Genomic DNA, 11,024 nt, shown 5'->3' on the forward strand with positions numbered 1-11,024 from the left:
AAACGGAGCCCAAACGGAATGAAACCTTCGGGAGAGTTATTTTTGGAACGGAAGCAATCCAGGAGACTTGGAGTAGATGTCAGGGAAGCTTTGAGGAAGCCACGAGGCAGAGAGGCGCGCCCTACCCCCCTGGGCGCGCCCCCCACCCTCGTGGACCCCTCGTGGCTCCCCTGACTGACTTCTTTCACCTATATATGTCCATATACCCTAAAAACATCGAGGAGCACAATAGATCGGGAGTTCCGCCCCCACAAGCCTCTGTAGCCACCAAAAACCAATCGGGACGCTGTTTCGGCACCCTGCCGGAGAGGGGGTCCCTCACTGGTGGCCATCTTCATCATCCCGGTGCTCTCCATGATGAGGAGGGAGTAGTTCACCCTTGGGGCTGAGGGTATGTACCAGTAGCTATGTGTTTGATCTCTCTCTCTCGTGTTTTTGATTTGGCACGATCTTGATGCATCGCGAGCTTTGCTATTATAGTTGGATCTTATGATGTTTCTCCCCGTCTACTCTCTTGTAATGGATTGATTTTTCCCTTTGAAGTTATCTTATCGGATTGAGTCTTTAAGGATTTGAGAACACTTGATGTATGTCTTGCATGTGCTTATCTGTGGTGACAATGGGATATCACGTGATCTACTTGATGTATATTTTTGTGATCAACTTGCGGGTTCAAAGACATTGTGAACTTATGCATAGGGGTTGGCACACGTTTTCGTCTTGACTCTCCGGTAGAAACTTTGGGGCACTCTTTGAAGTATTTTGTGTTGGTTGAATTGATGAATCTGAGATTGTGTGATGCATATCGTAATCGTGCCCACGGATACTTGAGGTGACATTGGAGTATCTAGGTGACATTAGGGTTTTGGTTGATTTGTGTCTTAAGGTGTTATTCTAGTACGAATTCTATGATAGATCGAACGGAAAGAATAGCTTCGTGTTATTTTACTATGGACTCTTGAATAGATTGATTAGAAAGGATAACTTTGAGGTGGTTTCGTACCCTACAATAATCTCTTCGTTTCTTCTCCGCTATTAGTGACTTTGGAGTGACTCTTTGTTGCATGTTGAGGGGTAGTTATATGATCCAATTATGTTATTATTGTTGAGATAACTTGCACTAGTGAAAGTATGAATCCTAGGCTTTGTTTCCTAGCATTGCTATACCGTTTACGCTCACTTTTACCACTTGCTACCTTGCTGTTTTTATATTTTCAGATTACAAATACCTATATCTACCATCCATATTGCACTTGTATCACCATCTCTTCGCCGAACTAGTGCACCTATAGAATTTACCATTGTATTGGTTGTGTTGGGGACACAAGAGACTCTTTGTTATTTGGTTGCAGGGTTGCTTGAGAGAGACCATCTTCAACCTACGCCTCCCATGGATTGATAAACCTTAGGTTATCCACTTGAGGGGAATTTGCTACTGTCCTGCAAACCTATGCACTTGGAGGCCCAACAACGTCTACAAGAAGAAGGTTGCGTAGTAGACATCAATCATCATCGTCACCACGCCGTCGTGCTGACGGAACTCTCCCTCGGCCTCAACTGGATCAAGAGTACGAGGGACGTCTCCGAGCTGAACGTGAGGTGCCGTACATTCTATGCTAAGGATCGGTCTAATCGTGAAGACGTACGACTACATCAACCGCGTTGTCATAACGCTTCCGCTTTCGTTCTACGAGGGTACGTGGACACACTCTCCCCTTTCGTTGTTATCCATCACCTAGATAGATCTTGCGTGATCGTAGGAAATTTTTTGAAATTACCGCGTTCCCCAACACATACCCCCCGATACTACCCATAGATTCATCAAAATAAGCAAATAACACAAAGAAAACAGAATCTATCAAAACTGAACAGTCTGTAGCAATCTGGAAACGTAGAATACTTCTGTAAATCCAAAAATTCTAAAAAATTAGAAAAACCTGGGAAATTTGTGTAAAAATCTTGTGCAAAAAGAATCAAATCAAAAACACGCTCCTGTGAATTATGAAAATTATTTTCCTGGGTGCAAAAGATTATGTTTTCCAGCAAGATCAAGACAACTATCACCGTAAGCCATCCCAAAGGTCTTACTTGGCACAAACACTAAATAAAACACAAAACCACATCTAACCAGAGGCTAGATGAATTATTCAAAATAAAACAGGAACAAAAAGCAAAGAACAAAAATAAAATTGGGTTGCCTCCCAACAAGCGCTATTGTTTAACGCCCTTAGCTAGGCATAAAAACATGAATAGATCTAGGTATTGTCATCTTTGGTCTTTACCCTTTTAATGGAGTTATGTTCAAATCCAGGAGGTTCTTTGCGTTTCTCCTCATATTCAGAAATCTTTGAGTCTAGAGCATCCAACCGCTTATTGCAAAGAGTAATCAACATATTCATGCGGTGGATGTTCCCACTGACATTTTTGAGGGGTTCAAGAGATTTTTGCAAAAAAATTGTTACTTCACATGGTTTCTCAAAAACTGGAGTTTCCTCTTGAGTGTGAGGTAAACCCTTTTGTGGAGGTTATATTCCAACCAATACTTCTATTATCTCATAAGCAATGTTGGGATCAATTTCGATAAAATTCCCTTTAGCAGCGAAATCCAAGAGTTGCCTATGGGGCATGGTCAACCCAACATAAAAATTATGGAATAGAATTTTAAAATCCCCATCTATAGTGCAATTGCGATAAGATTCTATCATCCTATACCAAGCATCTTTTCAATTTTCTCCTTGTTTTTGCTTGAAGTGAAGAACTTCAAAGTTGGGAGACAAAGGAGGGGTAAAAGCGCTAGTCATAGAGAAAAGATAAAGAGGGAGAAAGCACATGAAGAGATGAAAGGAAGAAGGGCGAAGAAAAGAGCGCAGAAAAAGGGCAAACCTTTTCAAAAATAGTTTTAGAAGTGGGGGAGGAAAATGAGAGGCAAATGGTGAATAATGTAATGCAAGAGATGCGAGTTTTTTATGATGGGTACTTCGTATGTCTTGACTTGGCGTAGATCTCTCCGGCAACAGAGCCAGAAATTCTTCCTGCTACTTCTTGAGCTTGCGTTGATTTTTTCTTTAAAGAGGAAAGGGTGATGCAGTAAAGTAGAGATAATTATTTCCCTCAGTTAGAGAACCAATGTATCAATCCAGTAGGAGACAACGCACAAATCACCAAGACCTGCACAAACAATCAAACAACTTGCACCAAGCGCGATAAAGGGGTTATCAATCTCTTCACGGTTACTTGCAAAAGTGAGATCTGATAGAGATAGATGAAACTAATCAAAAGGTAAAGTAAATACTTTTAGTATTTTTGGTTTATAGATCAGAAAGTAAAAGATTGCAAAATAGTAGAACGGAAACTTATATGATGGAAAATAGACCCGGGGGCCATAGCTTTCACTAGTGGCTTCTCTCAAGATAGCAAATAATATGGTGGATGAACAAATTATTGTCGAGCAATTGATAGAAAAGCGCAAAGTTATGACGATATCTAAGGCAATGATTATGAAATATATGCATCACGTCTGTGTCAAGTAGACCGACTCCAACCTGCATCTACTACTATTGCTCCACATATCGACCGACTCCTTCCTGCATCCAGAGTATTAAGTTCATAAAAAACATAGTAACGCATTACGTAAGACTCCTTCCTGCATCTACAATACGTGCCTTGCTGCCCCTACTGTCACTCGGAAAGGACACCGCAAGATTGAACCCAAAGCTAAGCACTTTTCCCATTGCAACAAAAACAAATCTAGTTGGCCAAATTAAAACGATAGTTTGAAGATAATTACAAAGATATCAAATCATGCATATAGGAATTCAGAGAAGATTTAAATAATATTCATAGATAAGCTGGTCATAAATCCACAATTCATCGGATCTCGACAAACACACCGCAAAATAAGATTGCATCGGATAGATCTCCAAGAACATCAAGGAGAACATGGTATTGAGAAGCAAAGAGAGAGAGAAGAAGCCATCTAGCTGCTATCTATGGACCCGTAGGTTTGAGGTAAACTACTCACGCTTCATCGGAAGGGCAATAGAGTTGATGTAGAAGCCCTCTATAATCGAATCCCCCTCCGGCAGGGTGCTGGAAAAGGCCCCTAGATGGGATCTCACGGGTACAGAAGGTTGCGGTGGCGGAAAAGTGTTTTCGTGGATGCTTCTGGTGGTTTGGGGATATTTGGGAATGTATAGAACGAAGAGTTAGGTCAGAGGAGTCAGGAGGGGCCCACAAGGCAGGGGGTGTGCCCTCCCCCTTGTTGCCGCCTCGTGGCTCTTCCGACTTGATCTCCAAGTCTCCTGGGTGTCTTTGTAATCATCGCGAAGGTTTCATTCCGTTTGGACTCCGTTTGGTATTGCTTCTCTACGAAGCTCAAAAACAAGGGAAAAAACAGAAACTGGCACTGGGCTCTAAGTTAATAGGTTAGTCCCAAAAATAATTAAAATAGTATATTAATGCATATAAAAATCCAAAACAGATAATATAATAGCATGGAACAATCAAAAATTATAGATACGTTGGAGACGTATCAGCCACGTGGTGGCTAAGTCAGTATCTGCAGTATATGATACAATGGTCTACATCTGATGGGCGGTCCCTCACATAACGTTATCTCTCAAGATGCGCTATATTGAGATAACCCATTTGTCCTACTTCTTGTCCCGTGCCTGCGGTGGCTAACGTAAAGATATTAATGTCACAAGGACCGGACGAAGGCAATAAGTTCTATGGACAACCATGACTCCTAGAATAATTGTGTTCCCCTCAAGATATCTGCACATGTCACATCATAGGTCTATCAGTTTGCACAACCATCTATCCACTTCATGTGTGGCATGGGGAGTTGGATTTCTCCAACTATGCTGATGGAACGGACAGACCAAGTTACACAAAGGATCATGGAGAACTAAGGGCATGTTTATCGTAGATGATTTTTACTCAGAATAAGAAGGTGATGATTTCTTCAAGGACTTGCTTGTAATATGTTATTCTTATAAGAAAGTTTTTGTGGACTTGCTTGTAGTTCTTATTCTTATAAGTTCTTGTAAAAGCATGTTTTATTTAGTATGTGACCATGGTCTTGTACTTTTCCTGTCAAATCAGTTTATCATGTCGAATGTGGACATCAGTATGGCAAAGCTTGAGGAGTTTCCTTTCGATGCCTCATATATAATCCCTATCCTCATATATGATTCCTATTAGGTACTACTTTTGTTCCTTAATATAAGACGTTTTGGTAGTTTTTTTAGATCAACCTTGCTAAGTTTTATTCAAGCTTTTAAATCTAGGCCGATACGACCGATATACAGACCGATATATCACTTTTGGGTTTCTACTGATATAAATGTAACATATCATTTTGTAAATATCAATTTTCAAACATATCATACGATACGGACCGAAATATCGACCGGGATGGTCGATATCTAGCCTGGTATGTCCACTGATATAGAATGATGCATAGATGACAACAATTATTTATTAGAATGATGTGAAATAAGATTATGCATTTACAACTTTATTATATATCAAAGTCATGCACAATGTTTCATACAAATGCATATATATAGTATTGTTTTAATCATAGAGTAAGGATTTTGTGAATCTTTCCTTAATAGTTTCTTAATCAAGAAGTTAATAAAGTGGGAATCTAAAAGTGTCATATTAAAGCATTGACATCATACATTTTGTTTTACTAAAAATAAATGTTTTGAACAAGAATAATGAAAAAAAACTAGACATGTTTTCTTCAATATATGTACATATCGTCCAATATATCACTCGATATCCGACATTCGATATGTCGAAGCTAACATGTATAGGTAAAGTATAGAAGGGAGTGCCTAGCCACAGGTGGCGTCTCATCGGTAAAAAAAGCTAGCATTTTTAGCGGCGTTGTGAGATTCGAAGTTGTTGTTTCGGAGCTCATGAGTGAAACGGCATTCCAGAAATTATTTAGAATGTCCTATGATCTCCTTGGTGGAACTCAACTCCCCTGACGTGCTGCAGAATGCAGTTGGGTCATTGACATGTGGAACATCCGGCAGACGGGCCCACATTTCAGTGATAGATGCATGAGCTCCCAGTCCTTCCTTTGCGATGTCATCAATAACAATCTTGCAAACTGAGGCTAAATGAATCTTCATAGTGCTAAATCTGAAGCCAAAGTAAGCCATTCACGACATGCAATAGCCTCCGCGCCGATGCTCCCAGGAACAGACCTCCATCGTTCCTACAAATCACCGCTGCTGCACACACTTCATTACGTGGGAATCATGTATTTAGTTTTTGATCGCACCTACACTCCGTCTAACAAATCATGTGTGTTTAGTTTTTGATCGCACCTACACTCTCTCCCATAATGTAAGACCCATCTAAGATGTCTGTCTCATAATGTAAGACATCTTTTTAGTAAGACGTCTTTTTAGCACTAGGGACGGAGGGAGTATTAATTTCGTCTTTGATGAATTCATGCATTGTTGTAGTGCTTCGAGACCGATGCTCCAGAAGACTTCCAGCTATTCCGAGTTTTGTCGTGTGATTTGTTTTGTTTGTGCATTCATCATGCCATCTCTTGCATTGCATCATGTCATCATGCCATCATATCATTAATTTTAAAAACTCATCTAAATAAATTGTATGGATCTTCGATCCATTTAAATCGAGGGAAACGCACATGGTGATTTCTCTTTATAACAATTACCCTCCCAATATTATTAGGGAGCTATGATAAATATTCCATTCTTTAGGAATAAACCATAACACACTTATAGTTTAAGTTCCATGCATTTTCTACCTCAATTCCTTGCCTCAAACTTTGCCAACAATTGTTATCTCATTTATTGAGGCTCTTCCAAAATTCTCAACATTTTGGGTCTACCAAATACCCACTTCCTTCCTACCCTCCTTTGAATTAAATTCAAATGAGTTTGAATTCAACTTCACACCCATGCTCACTTTCTATTTTTCTTGATCAAGCTCATTTTTATGAGTCCATGGAAATTGTCCGCATGCGCAAATTCTTTCCCTAACCCTCTCTTCTTTTCTTCTCTCTAATTCTTTTCTGCTAAAGAATATGAGGGAGAGAGAGAGAGCCCAGCCAGGCCTCTTGGGCCTAACCAACCAGACCGACCCGTTCCCACAGCCCACTTAACCCCTCCTAACCCTAGCCGCACCCAGCGCCCAATCCCCAACTCCCATCGATCACTCCTCCTTCCCAGCGCCGCCACATCTCCTCGCTCGGTCCCCATCTCCCCTTGATCTCCTCCTGCGCCGCGTCTCCTCTTGTACCCTCTCGCCAACACCGCACCCGCACCTCCCCCGTGCCTCGCCTTCGACCTCGGGTTCCGCGTTCCATGGCCACGAGTGCCACCCGCAGCAGTTTTAGGCCGTCCCCGTTGCCGAGTCCCTCGCCGCCCCGCTTGCTTCTCCAAGTCCTGCCAGCGCCATGGCCTCTGCTTCCCCTGCGTTCCTACCGAAGCCCGCGCCAAGGCCAGTGCCCAGCATCTGCTTCATCTCGATCGCGCCCTGCTGACGCTGCTCTTCTAGCGCGCCGCTGTCCCTCTGCTGCCTCGCTGGACCTGCTCTGTCCTCCGCCATCTCCCTCCCGTTCGGCCTTTGTTGTCGTACCTCCGCAGCTCGCAGTTGCCCTCTACCTCAAGTCCGAGCTTGAGCCCTGCCCGAAGCTACATGGACAACCACCTCGCGTGCCTCCTCCCGTTGGCCCTCTCTGCCTGCTGCCTATCTGCCATCTCCGGCCGCCTACTATGCTCCACCTCCTGGCCCGAGCTACATCCGTCGCTGCCTTTTCCCCGTTGACGTGAAGATTGCAGCTGCAACACCCATGGACGCAAAAGTTACTCTATGACCCGTGTACGACTACGGGGATTCGCAAGTACCCTTTGGATGCGCCAAGTTCGACTACAGGGACTGCCAAGTTCCTCTACCGACGACTCGAACATCTACGAAAACGTGTACCACTACCATCGACCCGAACATCTACGAACCGTGTACGACTACCGTCACCGTGGATCCGACAAGATCCGTGTACAACTACTTCCACTACGACCGCCACGAGAACGTCTACTTCCTCTACTTTGCACCGACTCGAACCGCCCGGAAATGCACGCTTCAAAGGTATAACCGTCGAGACGATGACCCGTGAACGAATGCATGTTGTCTAAGATGAACCGTATGTTTGCACCGTGCCCGTTTGCTTCATGCATGTTCCTCCTTTGTTTGCCATGTCGTCGACCCGTGGGAACCCGGTAACCGGGATCACCCCACCATCTTTTGCATGTTCCGCACATACGCACACTTGCTCTTTTGCACAGGTATCTCAATGAGTTTTCGGATCATCTGAATGTTGTCGTGGCACCATTTCTGTTGTAATTGTCGTGTCACCCCTTTCGTTCCGCCACGGTGACAAATGCTTCATAACATGCTCATGTCAATGTTTTCATAGAAATTGCATAAAACTTGCATATGCCATCTGCATCATGATAACAACAATTAAAATGTTTAAAATTGTTGTTTGCATTAAATTGCTAATTGACACATGGGGTTTTTCCGGAATTGTTGTTTGTTATTTCCGGCCTCATTTAAACTTGCCTAAATAGTTAGTTTACTTATGCTTCACCCCTTGCCATGTTTAATAACGTTTAATATTGTTGGGTACATAAACGGGAGAGAACTAAGTAATTGATGTGGTGTTTTGTCAATATGCAACTCGTTGCATATTGAGCTCCACTTAACTTGTAGTATTGTTTGTTGCACTTTGCCATGCCATGCGTCATTAAACCGGACATGCATCATACTTGATTGTGCATCATGCCATGATTATGCTTGTGTGTTTACCATATTGTTTCCTCCTTTCCGGTTTGCTTCTCTCGTTAGCTTCGGTTTCGTTCTGGAGTTGTGAGGATTCGTTCGACTACGTCCGTTTGTCTTCTTCATGGATTCGTTCTTCTTCCTTGCGGGATCTTAGGCAAGATGACCATTACCCTCAATATCACTTCTATCTTTGCTTGCTAGTTGCTTCGTTCTATCGCTATGTTGTGCTACCTATCACTTTCTCTTCAAGCCTCCCAAATTGCCATGTCAGCCTCTAACCTTTTTTTTCACCCTTCCTAGCAAACCATTGCTTGGCTATGTTACCGCTTTGCTCAGCCCCTCTTATAGCATTGTTAGTTGCAGGTGAAGTTGAAGATTGCTCCATGATGGACAGGATTATGTTGGGATATCACAATATCTCTTATTTAATTAATGCATCTATATAGTTGGTAAAGGGTGGAAGGCTCGGCCTTATGCCTGGTGTTTTGTTCCACTCTTGCCGCCCTAGTTTCCGTCATACCAGTGTTATGTTCCTTGATTTTGTGTTCCTTACGCGGTTGGGTGATTTATGGGACCCCCTTGACAGTTCGCTTTGAATAAAACTCCTCCAGCAAGACCCAACCTTGCTTTTACATTTGCCTCACCTAGCCTTTTTCCCTTGGGAGTCGCGCTCCCGAGGGTCATCTTTATTTTATCCCCCCCCCCAGGCCAGTGCTCCTCCGAGTGTTGGTCCAAACTAGAGCACCATGCGGGACCGTCCCTTGGCAACTTGGGTTATGTTGGTACCTGTATGCTTAGCTTATCCAGTGTGCCCTGAGAACAAGATATATGCAGCTCCTATCGGGATTTGTCGGCACATCCGGGTGGTCTTGCTGGTCTTGTTTTACCATTGTCGAAATGTCTTGTAAACCGGGATTCCGAGACTGATCGGGTCTTCCTGGGAGAAGGAATATCCTTCGTTGACCGTGAGAGCTTGTGATGGGCTAAGTTGGGACACCCCTGCAGGGTTTAAACTTTTGAGAGCCGTGCCCGCGGTTATGTGGCAGATGGGAATTTGTTAATGTCCGGTTGTAGATAACTTGACACCAGATTCGAGTTAAAACGCATCAACCGCGTGTGTAGCCGTGATGGTCTCTTTTCGGCGGAGTCCGGGAAGTGAACACGGTTTGGCTTATGTTTGAACGTAAGTAGTTTCGGGATCACTTCTTGATCATTGCTAGCTTCACGACCGTTCCGTTGCTTCTCTTCTCGCTCTTGTTTTGCGTATGTTAGCCACCATATATGCTTAGTCGCTGCTGCAACCTCACCACTTATCCATTCCTTTACCCATTAAGCTTTCCTAGTCTTGATACCCATGGTAATGGGATTGCTGAGTCCTCGTGGCTCACAGATTACTACAACAACAGTTGCAGGTATAGGTTATGCAATGATCATGACGTGAGAGTGATGCTTGCTTATTCTGAGTTCTTCTTCTGCTTCGTCATTCAGGGGATAGGTTCCAGGTCGGCGGCCTGGGCTAGCAGGGTGGATGTCATTTGAGTTTCTGTTTGTGTTTCATCCGTAGTCGGATGTTGCTCTTATGTATGATGATGTTGTAATCGTGTGACATTCTATGCCTCTTGTATGTATTCCCAACTATTATGTAATGTTGATGTAATGATATCCACCTTGCAAAAGCGTCTCCAATATGCGCTTCTATCCTTAATGGGACCTTCGAGTTCCTTTAGGATAGGGTCGCATATTGGGCATGACAAGTTGGTATCAGAGCCAGGTTCCAACCATAGGAGCCCCCTTGTTTGATCGTGTAGCTTGGCCGTTGTCGAGTCTAGTAGAAAACTGTTTTCGGAGTCTAGTTATATCGGAGAGTAGGAATTATTTTTACTCCTCATTCCCTTCGTCACTCTGGTGAGGAATCTTGACATAGGTGTTTTGAGTTACTCCTATTCCCCTTCAAATTTTTCTTTAGGTTCATGCAGTTGGTTTTTCATTTGTTGGTTCTCAGCTCTTTTGATCTGGTGCATTTTCTCGTCAAGTTGACTCGAGCCTCTTCATCTTTGCCAAGTTCAATCCTCAGTTGTTTTCTTTTCCCACCCACCCACCCCTTTTTTTCTCGGAGCCGGAGTCCGTAATCGAGTATCCATCCTACTCGTGCAAAGTCTTTGCTTTCTTTCCTCAATTATTTCAACTCT

The sequence above is a fragment of the Triticum dicoccoides genome, chromosome 3B (genome assembly GCF_002162155.2).
Source record: "Triticum dicoccoides isolate Atlit2015 ecotype Zavitan chromosome 3B, WEW_v2.0, whole genome shotgun sequence".
Lineage (NCBI taxonomy): Eukaryota > Viridiplantae > Streptophyta > Magnoliopsida > Poales > Poaceae > Triticum > Triticum dicoccoides.